This window comes from Ostrea edulis, chromosome 9 (assembly GCF_947568905.1).
Source record: "Ostrea edulis chromosome 9, xbOstEdul1.1, whole genome shotgun sequence".
Classification (NCBI taxonomy): Eukaryota; Metazoa; Mollusca; class Bivalvia; order Ostreida; family Ostreidae; genus Ostrea; species Ostrea edulis.
Genome location: NC_079172.1, coordinates 44699965 through 44713161, shown reverse-complemented (window position 1 = coordinate 44713161; position 13197 = coordinate 44699965). Strand labels below are relative to the sequence as shown.

The 13197-nt window shown below is 36.4% G+C and overlaps 1 pseudogene; it reads left to right on the top strand.

Annotated features, from left to right (window-relative positions):
- The first annotated feature begins 478 nt into the window (after positions 1–478).
- LOC125658243 (acetylcholine receptor subunit delta-like) lies at positions 479–8119 on the top strand (annotated as a pseudogene).
- Positions 8120–13197: the final 5078 nt, after the last annotated feature.

Genomic DNA, 13197 nt, shown 5'->3' with positions numbered 1-13197 from the left:
CTAAGTTGAAGATGGTTTGATTGGACACTATCTCCTGAATACAGTCCCCGGAGTTGACTAATAAATTGTAATTTAGGAATTACTGAATTTTTAATATAGTTTACTAGAAATCAGTGCCCAGGGTTTACTTATGGTTATAATTACAATAATTCTATAGATATGTATGCATGATGGATTGCAGTCATGTAATATTGATAAATCTCCCATGACAGTGACCAGCATTAGTAATTTAGAATTTTAGAGACGATTACTTTCGGAGAAACTCGTTAGATGTACGCTAATGTACTGATTCATCAAAAGGATTTCATCATATATTAAATTGGACATGCATCAGTGATACGTCTTCTTAAAGAGCTCCAGAGTTGGAATGCACTACATAATGCCTGGACTACACATGATTATGTTGTTCCCCGTGTGTCTTCTAGCTCTTTCGGAGTTAATTACAGTCGGAACGGTTTCCATAGACGACTATAAGCAGCTCCAGGAATCACTGATGGCTGACTATTCCAACAAGATCCGCCCTGTTTATGATCAGGATCAAACAATTTACATTTACACGGCGTTCTACTTGTCCAGTATTGTTGAAGTTGACGCTGTCCAGCAGCGGTTAGTGACCACCGCGCACCTTGGCATTACGTGGACGGACGAGCTCCTTCAGTGGGATAAAAGTAGTATAGGAGTGGACACTTTGTATTTTAAACAGGTTGGATATATAAGATTGATTGATTATAGTTTTACTCCATTTTGGCAATAGTTCAGCCATTTTACGGCTGTTAACTAATTGAAATATCTTTTATATTCTGCAATTTTGAAATAGAAAAACCTGCATATGAGCAAAAAACTCATTGAAATGTCTAATGAAAAACACTACATTTTAAGTGAACATGTCATTTATTATCATGATCAAACAAATGACGTAATAAAACAAGTTCAAACAAAATGACGTAATAGACCAAACTATACAAAAATGATTGGCTGGGACAACTTAATACAAACAACCGTTTACTAATGACTAGGTTTACAAATGAGCAAATAAACACGTAAATTACACAAATTGATCCCAGCTAATATACATATAAAGCACTAATAATATCAAAAAGGTGGCGCACAAAAAAGGCCACAAAGCAATGAAACAAGCGAACAAGTTGCATGTAAGTTGCTGCGCTACCCTTTTTGCGTGCCAAGAGAATTGTGATCCTTGACACGGGACATAAAAGTTTAAAATACATACACAGATAAAAATACCGATCATTTCGTGTATAATAACAGTTGTAATATAAAAGTATCAAATTTTTCTGTAGATATCACATTCTTGTAAAAATTGTATAATAAAATGAGTATCAATATTCCTAAAAAGTTCTTGCATTGATTACACATTATTAAAAAGTATATTTCTTATGGGCGTATACATGTACAATCATTGCATTCTAAAAGAATGTTATGTATAGTGGACAGTCACAAAATATACATTTAGGCTGAAGTTCTCTGTTTAGTAGGTAAGATTTGATCAAATTTGAATGTCCGATGTGTATTCTTGAAATATTCACTTCGTCCTGGCGTTTCATTACGATGTTACTTTGTTTTGAATAGAATAAAGTTTACTTGTGTCTGAGAAATCCCAATAGATTTGCCAAAGAGAATTTACACAAAGTTTTAAGAAATATTATAAATCAGTATAGGGAATTTTAAAGTGTACAATATCATTTTGAAGTAAAATATTTTGCCGCTTTGTCTGTCTTGGCGTTCCCATGGATACCAATGTGACTTTGGACATCATAGACAGTTGCTTCTTCAACAAAAACGGAAATATTCTTATCTAGTGATCAGTCATTCAAAAACTTACTTTGTTAAACACCACTCTGATTCCACGCACAAGTACTCTGAAGTTGAAATAAAAAATATGCTAGAGTTCCTCATTGACAATATCTTCGTGGTCTTTGGTGATCAGGTCTTCCAACAGTCTGTTGGAATTCCCAGGGCACGAATTGTGCTCCTTTGTTAGCTGACCTGTTTTTATATTCATATGAAGCAGAATTTATTCAAAAACTTCTACGTGAGAAGAAAAAATCTCTCGCTGTGACCTTCAATTCGACTTTTAGATATATCGATGACGTTTTGTCTATTAACAATGATAGCTTTCATTCATATGTCGATTTGATATATCCCTGTGAGCTCGAAATAAAGGACACCACAGAGTCGTCCACTTCTGCTTCATACTTGGATATTTTATTGAAAGTAGACATTAACGGCAAACTGACAACTCATCTGTATGACAAACGGGATGATTTCAGCTTCTCCATCGTCAACTTCCCACATTTATGTAGCAATATTCCATTATCACCTGCATATGGTGTTTATATATCTCAACTGATTCGATATGCAAGAGCTTGTTCTGGGTTTAGTCAGTATTTAAATCGAGGTAAGCTACTGACAAACAAGTTGATGGTACAGGGATTTCAACAGTCTCGATTGAAGTAAGCATTTCGCCAATTCTATGGTCGTTATAACGATCTAGTTCGTCAATACAACCTCGCATTGGGTCAAATGCTGTCTGACGTGTTTCATACCGATTGTTAAGCCGTTCTTGGCACACTGATTTTGACTGCGGATAACTCCGTTTACCTGATCAGGATATGGGCTTCACGGCGGGTGTGACCGGTCAACAGGGGATGCTTACTCCTCCTAGGCACCTGATCCCACCTCTGGTGTGTCCAGGGGTCCGTGTTTGCCCAACTATCTATTTTGTATTGCTTGTAGGAGTTATGAGATTGATCACTGTTCGTTATCTTCACCTTGCATCCAACAGAACTCAACTATTTTACCTTGTTTAATTTTTCTTAAATGCGAAACGCTCGAACATAAAATACAAATAGCTTATAAATGATGTTTGAATCTCATTGTTAATAGATTTGCACCTGTAAAACAAGTGAGGTTGAAACAGAGAACAGAACCATGGATAAATCATGAAATATTAGATGTTATAGATGAAAGAGACAAGTTTTTAAAAATATGTTTAGAAAAAGTAAAAAGGATAAAGATCAGAAAAACAATTTCACGAGTTAGAAATTTACTTCAAAGAAAGATTAAAACAGGAAGATCAGAATATGTATCTGATAAACTTGAAGAAAACAAGAGGTACTGTGAGCAATGCTCACTAAGAATACCCCCCGCTTACGCCAATCTCCGAAAGGGTGTTCCATGCGATGAAAAAAACCGTTAAAGAATTTAAATGGAAACCATATTGCTACTTCGATATCCAGTGCACGTGACCTTTGACCTTTTGACCCCAAAATCCATAGGGAACATCTTCATCCCATGGGTAGTCCATATGTATGATATGGTGACTGTAGGTGGAAAGGATAACGCTTTAGAGCCCGGAAACCATATTGCTACTTCAATGTCCAGTGCGCTTGACCTTTGGACCCCAAAATCGATAGGGAACATCTTCATCCCATGGGTAGTCCATATGTATGATATGGTGACTGTAGGTGAAAAGGATAACGCTTTAGAGCCAGGAAACCATATTGCTACTTCGATGTCCAGTGCACTTGACCTTTTGACCCCAAAATCGATAGGGAACATCTTCATCTCATGGGTAGTCCATATATATGATATGGTGACTGTAGGTGGAAAGGATAACGCTTTAGAGCCCGGAAACCATATTGCTACTTCGATGTCCAGTGCGCTTGACCTTTGGACCCCAAAATCGATAGGGAACATCTTCATCCCATGGGTAGTCCATATATATGATATGGTGACGGTAGGTGGAAAGGATAATGCTTTAGAGCCCGGAAACCATTGCATCTACAGACGAACGGACGGACAACCCGATTCCAGTATAACCCCCCCCCCCACAACTTGTTGCGGGGGGGGGGGGGTATAATAAGGATAATCCTTAAAAAAATCCACTATGAGAACAGCTGAAAGATTTATGTTATAGAATTCAAAAGAAAGAAGAAAAAAAAATGTTTTGAATATTGAGGATGATATTTGTCATGATGATTTGGAAATTGCTAATCATTTTAATACCTTTTTTACTACAGTTGCATCAAAACTTGTGGGAGCCCTGCCCACTGCAAAGGGTACACTTAATGTCACGTCAATTTTTTAAAAGAAGCTTTTATTCAGATAGAAATGTTCATAACAATACCCTTATTCTAGGTCCAGCGTCTGAATTTTTTGTATTTGAAGAACTTCTTGGTCTCAGCATAACAAAAAGCACTGGTCTTGATGAAATATCAGCAAATCTTTTTTTAAATAGGTGCAAGTGTACTAAAAGCACCTATAACTTTAATCATCAATCAATTAATTCTGGAAGAGTACCAGAAAGTATGAAGCAGGCTAGGGTCAAGCCCTTATTAAAATAGGATAGTCCATTACAAGTGGGAAACTATAGACCAGTTAGCATCTTAAGTGTGGTATCAAAGATATTACAGAAGAGTGTTTAAAAAACTTAAGGATTTTTTTTTTTTACATAATAATAACTTGTTATATGAGCTTCAGTCCGGGTTTCGAAGTACATTTTCAACTGATACATGTTTAATTCATCTATTAGATCATATAAGGGACAACAACTCCAAGGGATTATTTACAGGAATGATTATGTTAGACCTACAAAAAGCCTTTGACACGGTGAACCATGAAATTTTATGTAATAAATTAGACATTATGGGAATAGACAACCAATGGTTTAAATTTTATTTAACCGGCAGGTCTTTTAAAAAGTGGTAGTATGTGGAGGTGTTCTTTCAAAGACAGAGGTTATTACTTGTGGTGTACCTCAAGGGAGCATATTGGGTCCTTTATTGTTTTTATGTTACGTAAACGATACGTGTATCAGTATAGATGCAGACTGTAAGCTTATCCTATATGCAGATGGCAGTGTCATATTGTACTCACACAGAGACCCAAATGCGATCTCTGATAAGCTTGGTAAAGTGTTAGAGAGATGTTCCGAGTGGCTTATAGATAAGTTCTCTCTCCATCTTGGAAAAACAGAGTCTATTCATATTGGCCCTGGTCGCAAACTTAAAAATGAAGGTAATTTTCAGGTTAAATGTCACGGTCATGTTGTTAAATCTAGTGAGGTCGTCAAATATCTGATAACAATTGATAATTTTTTAAAATGTCATCTCATAGTGGATTAGATTGTGTCCAAGGTCAACACCAGACTTAAGTGGAAAGTGGTTGAAGAAAAGGTCAAGGTTAACATTACCTTCTGCACTTATTCAGTGCTACTTTGACTATTGCTCTTCTGCATGGTATGAAAGCTTATCTTATTCCTTGAAGAAAAAGCTTCAAGTTCTTCAAAACAATAAGATTGATTTTAAATCTGAAACCCAGAACTAGTATAAATTGTGATATTTTAGATTCAATAAACACACTCTGTGTAGTAGATCGTATTAAACAATTAAGCCTCAGACATGTCTTTAACATCAACCAAGGTCTTGCACCAAATTATTTACATTAGAAATTTGACAGACATGATAATGCTACTAGGGGAGCCTCCAATTTTACTTATCATGTTCCTAGGGTTAGGGCCTACAATAGTTCAAATTTTTATTATCGTGCCATTTTAAACTGGAATTCTCTTCCTTTGGAAGTAAATAAAATATAGCTAATAGAGCTAGTTTTAAATCTGCTGTCAAGTTGCATCTTGTAAAAGAGGCTCGTAGGAGGGAAGAACGCATTTATATATATTTATATTGCAAATCACATTTTCCTCTATGAACCAACCAATTTCAGCGCGCGACACAATCCGTTCTCATTGACTATGAACGGATTATGAACTAGCTTAAAGCACGCGACTGAGAGAGCGTAATGGTTTGGGGGAAAAAAATAGAACATCTGTTATAAAGATCTCGCAAGTTACACCTTTGGATTAAGATTGTAAACTTACGTGGATTATCATCCCAATATTGCGGTCTCCTACCTCCAAAATACAGTGCACCTTGCAATGTTGATAAAAGGCAGGGTGAGACGAAATGTAACGTCATGTCTATGTGTTGACGTACGTCACAATAACTACTGTGACAGAGGCTAGGAGTTCGTTTTATGCAACAAAATAGAAGCAATGTAAACAAACGGTGTTTTAGTAAATGAATATAAATATAAGAAATGAGCAATACTTTTGAGCTGTTCATGGTCAATATGAACGGATTTGGATTTGAGGCAAATTCTCTGGAATCGCTAGCGCGATTCACAAAATTTGCCTCAAATCCAAATCCGTTCATACTGACCATGAACAGTTCAAAAGTATTGTTCATTTCTTAAATAATGTTTTTTATGGTGTACATGTATAATGATACATTTTAAAAAATATTTTGTATCAATATAAAATCAAGCAATGTACATAATTTTACTTAATTTGGGCTAGGAAAATTATTGCATGTTCAATCGTATTTTTGTCTATGCTGTCTTAGTCATACATAATCTATAATCAACTTTTAACATCTTAGGACCCCATTGAAAATAAGCATGTTTTATAAATTGCTTTCATGGGTTATCCTAGGCAACGATTGATTTAAATTATATAATTTATATTGTCTGTGATAAGACCTGGTACTGTGATAAGCATGTATTTTGATAATGATGTTGGTGGTTATAGCTGTGATAATATCTGGAGTGATATTGCGTACATACATGTATGATAGCAATGTGCCAAAAATTTATTTGTGATCCCTGATTGATATTATTAATGCGGATAACTCTGTTTACCTGATCAGGATATAGGGCTCACGACGGGTGTGACCAGTCGACAGGAGATGCTTACTCCTCCTAGGCACCTGATCCCACCTCTGGTGTGTTCAGGGGTCCGTGTTTGCCCAACTATCTATTTTGTATTGCCTATAGGAGTTATGAGATTGATCACTGTTCGTTATCTTCACCTTGCATTTTACAATAATATGATTATAATTTGTTATTTGTCTGAGGCTTTGCCTGTATAAACATAATAATAATTGAGACTAATGTCATTATCAACATATATCTTTACTTTCATGAACAGAAAGACATTTGGACTCCTGACGTGGTATACTCATAAATGGCGTCAATACTTTCGAGGAATTGGGCGGGGATTTCTACTATATGGAGGTTATACCAGACGGAACGGTTTACTGGTACCCCTACCAGATATTCGAGAACAAGTGTGATGTCGATATAACCTACTTTCCTTTCGACACTCAGATCTGCAACATTACTTTCGGAAGCTGGAGTTTCCAGAAGGATGAGGTTAATGTTACTTTATATGAGGAGAATGCACCAATAGATTACTATGACTATGTACAAAACTCGGTATGGGACATCGATCATACAACTTCTCCTGAATATGAAGCGGATGCTAAGGTTACATTCACCCTGACTCTGCGCCGTAAACCACAGTATTACGTCATGAATCTAATCCCACCAGTCGTTCTTCTAGGAGTGATAAGTCTCCTAGTATTTGTAATACCCGCGGAAGCCGGGGAGAAGATGTCGTTTGCTGTATCTGTTTTTCTGGCGTTCGCTGTGTTTTTGTCCATAATTAGCACGCAACTTCCTGTTAACTCAGAAAAAACTTCAATGTTGAGTGTATATCTTATCTTTCAAATGTCTCTTGGGGTTGCCACTATAATTATGTCGTCTTTCCAACTCAGGCTACACCATCGGAAGTCCGAAAGAAATGTGGGCACTTTCTAAAGAGGACTTGTTCGTATCGAGAGATTTCTCAGATGTAAAAGATATTCCAAAATTTCTGCCCTGAAAGTAGAGCAAGTTCTAAATTCAAATGACGTTGACTGGCAGGATGTGTCATCTGCGATTGATTTCTCTTGTTTCTGGACAATGTTAGTGTTGGAAATAGTTGCTGTTTGTGTTATTAGCCAAATATGGTCTAGGAATATTTGACACTTCACCAGCTTGAATAACAAAAACACGGTACATGTACAAATTATAGGACAAACGTCTGACGAGCGATCAGTCTGTTACCTACATACATGTACACTGTGCTGCTTTTATCTATTTTAATGACCATATCGCGATTAGCGAGGACTTAAAGTATTCTACCGTACACATTTTAACAAGAGTTTTATATCGCTCACGAACATGTACATAATTAACTTATACCAACCTTCATGGTCACTCTTTAAAAGATGTAACATCAGACACTTTCATTCTGGAAACGTGATTTTTATCATAGAAATACGCAAACATAGATCCACCGGTGATATACTATTAAAACAGATGTAGCCAGGTGTTGGATCTTGGATCCACCTACCTGTTGTTCAGGTTGTCTTATGTCCTTTGTGTTGGTATGTCACGTGACTGGTTAGAGATTGAGAGAAAGTGTATGAGAGAGTGTGAGTTGTGTTCACATACCTACTAAAAAAACGATCTTTACCTGTCCGCCCCATACCTACGCACACCGTCAAGGTGGAAGCACGTACCGCATGAAGTAATATTGTATAGGGTTATGCAGACTGGTAAGATTTATCTATTATTTTATTTATAGTTCAGAGTTTATTGCTATACATTTAATATAAAAAATCTTTCCAAGCATAAAGTTAATTTGGTGATATGTAGAGTTAGTGAACTGCATGTAAAGTATGAATGTTAAGTATTTTGTACGAATGTTGTAGGTTTTTTCCCCATAAAATATAATATTTAAAAACCCAAGAATTGTTCCTGATCTATAGGTGGGTTACACAGACTTGAAATTCAATCCCTTTTAAAGTATAATTTCTGTAAGAATACAACGCTTTAAGCTAAACCATAACAGGAACACCCAATCTAATTAAAATCAGACTTCTTAGATCCGTATACTCTGCGTTGCGATTGTGAACATATCTTAGGATCTGGTTTTAATTAGATTGCAGGAACACCACTCATCGGTGCACCCCATCGTGGTATGAAATAAATATATATAAATGCATAAGTAAGCCATAAAAGTGTAATGAGGCCAAATGCTTTTGTGGAAAATCAGGACGGGTTAGTCCAACACAGAGTAAATATCTTGTAGAATCTCTCTCTCTCTCTGTATTCATTAAAAGGTCTGGTTGGTGACCACTACATCAAGTTATTAGCATGCGCTGTATACTGCGATGTTCTATATGTCTTTCATTCCTTTGTTTCCGTTTTCTCATATAGTCACTCTTTTTGTAGTTATTATAATATATTGTGTATGTTATTTTATAAGGTTAAAAGGACTCCATTGGAAATAAGCCATGTGGCTTTCATGGGTAATCCTTGGTATTGGTGTATACATTATGTATCCATCGCATTTTTGATATCAAATAGCTCAAAGATTTTTAGATCACCTGAGTAAACTTGGGTGACCTAATCCAATTGGTTTTCGTCCGTCGTCGTCCGTCAACAATTGAACATTTTTAACTTCTTCTTTATAACTACCAGTCCAATTCTGTTCATATTTGGCATGAAGCATTTTTGGGACAAGGGGGACATAACATGAAAATTTCAGAACTCCAACACCCCTGGGACCCTAATGGCGGGGCAAAAACTGCCCAAAATTGACCAATTTTTAAAAATCTTTTTCCCTACAACTGCACACGTTTAAGAAAAACTAAATGCGTAGTGATGAAGAGCAGGAAAGCCTCCACCACAATTGTAAATTTCATGATCCCCGGGGTAGGAGTTCTGACCCCAGGGTGGGGCCAAACTTGGTATATAGTGTTTATGTGTAAAACACTTTAATAACATCTTCTTTAGTGTTATTGATATTAAATAGAAACTAAATGGATATTTAGAAAAAGCAGGTAGTCCTTTACCAAAATTGTAAATTTGTTTATGCCAGGGGGTAGGGGTTTTGGTATCAGGGTGGGGCCAAAATGGTCACTTATTAAATGTGTGAACAATAAACATTTTTAATTTCTTCTTGATAACTATTATTCCAATTCTTTTCAAATTTGGTATGAAGCATCTGTGGGACAAGGGGGACATAAATTGTAAATTTCAGGATTCTTGCACCCCTGGGGCCTTGGCAAAAACTTCCCAAAATTGACAAATTTTTAAAAAAATCGTCTTCTCTACAACCACACATGTGTAAGAAAAACTAAATGCCTAGTGATGTAGAGCAGGAAGGCCTCTACCAAAACTGTAAATTTCATGATCCCCGGGGTAGGGGTTCTGACCTCAGGGCGGGGCCAAACTTACTATATAGTGTTTATGTGTTTCGGAACCATTGGTCCGAGACTGGAACAGTTTACCGGCTGAAATAAGACAGCCAAATCTTTACATATATTTAAAGCCAAATTGAAAACAGTTTTAATGTAAATGTTTTTAGTTTAATAGTATATGTAGAGTGTGTTTGCATGTATGTGATGTATTGTTTATTCTTTTAAAGCTTTTTATATTATACATGTACAACGCCATTGAATACTTTGTGTAAAATTAGGCGTTAAATCAAATAAAAACAGTTTCAGTTTATGTGTAAAACAAAACATCTTCTTTAGTGTTATTGATGCTAAATTCAAACTAAATGAATATTTGAAAAGAGCAGGAGAAGGCCTTTACCAAAATTGTAAGTTTGATGATCCCCGGGGTAGGGGTTCTGACATATATTTAAAACAATAGATCATGTAAAATACAAAAGGTAAAAAGGAACAAGAGGCTCACAGGCCTTATCGGTCACCTGAGTACTAGTGAAAAAGTATCACTACTCCAAAGGGCTATGAAATCTAGAATTTTGTTTTACTGTTCTGAATATCTAAGCTAAATTCTAATGTTCAGCAACAGTATAAAACAAGATGTGTAAAATTACCATTTTTTGTACATCCTTTTCTGCTATTCCTAAGTATGTATTTAGATTTTATACAGTATCAGCAAACTTACACATAAATACTATATACTAAGTTTAGCCTTACCCTAATACCAAAACCCCTACACCTGGGATCATCCAATTTACAATTTTGGTAAAGGACTACCTGCTCTTTCTAAATATCCATTTAGATCAATGGCACTAAAGATGTTATGCATGTTTTTTGCACATAGACACTCTATAGTAAGTTTGGACCCGCCCTGGAGTCAGAACCCCTACCCCGGGGATCATGCAATTTACGATTTTTGTAGAGGCCTTCCTGCTCTACATCAATATGTATTTAGTTTTTCTTAAACGTGTGGGTGTAGAGAAGAAGATGTTTGAACATTGGGCAGTTTTTGCTCCGCCCCTTAGGCCCCAGGGGTGCAAGAATCCTGAAATTTACGTTCCCCTTGTTCCAAAGATGTTTCATACATACCAATTTTGAAAAGAATTGGAATGATAGTTATCAAGAAGTTAAAAATTTCTATTGTTCACACATTTGACAACTGACCATTTTGGCCCAACCCTAATACCAAAACCCCTACCCCAGGGATCATCAAATTTACAATTTTGGTAGAGGATTGCCTGCTCTTTCCAAATACCCATTTAGTTTCAATTTAGTATCAGTAGCACTTAAGGAGATGTAATTAGTGTTTTACACATAAACACTATATAGTACACTTCAAGTTTGGACCCACCCTGAGGTCAGAACCCCTGTCCCGCGGATCATGGAATTTACAACTTTGGTAGAAGAAGCGCTTCCTTGCTCATCATTACTATATACCCACTTTCTGTGCTAGATGCCCAGCAGTAATGAAGATTTCTAAAGAAATACATCAATATTGCAGTTTATACCCCAAAATTGAGGCCCCTTAGGATGAGGGTAATGAAATTTACAATTTCCGGTCTCCTTCACCTAGAGATGCTACATACCAAATTTGGTCAAGATTGGCCCAGTAGTTTCTGGGAAGAAGTTGTTAACGGACGCAGAGTAAACTCAGGTGACCTATTGCAAAAAACGTTATAGTCCGGACAACAAAAATGTCCCAAAAATTGAATTATTTGACCTTTACATAAAAGGTTAACGGTTATTAAAAATGGCACGCGACACGCTGTCTTATCATAATACCCACATACCAAATACCTAAGGTCTATATCAAAAGACAAAATAGTTATGACCCGGACAAGAATATGCCCAATTTTTTTGTTAATTGACCTTTATATGAAAGTCAAGGTCAAAGGTAATCAAAAATGGTACGCGACAGTCTTATCATGGTATACTGACATATCATATATTAAAGGCCAATGTCAAAAGACAAAAAAGTTATGACCCGGACAAACTTTGTATGAGAAGCGGACGTAGAATTCACACTAAAACAATTGTCCCCCTTCTGGGAAGAGAAGACATGGACATATACACTCTATACTGTAATATATATATGTTACTTTATGAAAAGATCCCATGGGGATCAGGGTTAGAATAGGTCCTTAGTACCCCTTGCTTTTCGTAAGATGTGACAAAATGGGGCGGTCCTTGGGATGAGACCGCAAAAAAAACGGAGCGTGTCACAGCGGGTGTGTGCCGATATACAGATGTACCTACATTTTGCAGCTCTTCTCCGGCAATAGTGGCGTCTCCATACGAGTGAAATATTCTCGAGTGGGACGTTAAACAGCACACAACCAACAACTTTATGAAAGGTGAAGATAACAAATAGAGATCAATCTCATAACACCTATAAATATTACAAAATTGAGAGTTGAAGAAATTTAGAATTCAATGAAAATATATCATATGGTAGAAATTAATCTCCGTTTATCTGATCAGGATTATAGGGTTCACGGTGGGTGTGACCGGTCGACAAGGGATGCTTACTCCTCCTAGGCACCTGGTGTATCAAGGGGTCCATGTTTGCCCAACTATCTATTTTGTATTGCTTATAGGATTGAGATATCAACAGTTAATTAGAAAGAGTCTAAGAACATCAAACTAGAAAATAACTCAAATTGAAACTAAGTAAAGTCTGTGAAAGGAAACAAATAACGGCTAGTTGTATTTGGCACGTCAATCGTGGTCAATGTTTTCCAGTGAAAGAGGTATAGCGCATTTGCTGACGAAACGGCCGATTCAGAAATCTAAATGGAAAACACCGGTTTCCAATAATAAACTGGCGTGTTGTATTTAAATATAAGGCCGACGTTTTTAATGTTTCATTAACCAAGATAAATGACTGCCGTAGTTTAGCATTACTGACATTTATATGAGTCATTCTTTATTCAATAAACCATTTTCTTATTTGGAATGATGAACAGTACAATATTTTCATAGGTGCATTCATATTATACAACAACCCTTTTACATATGGCATTACTTAACTCGCTGTCTTTTTCTGACATTACTGCAG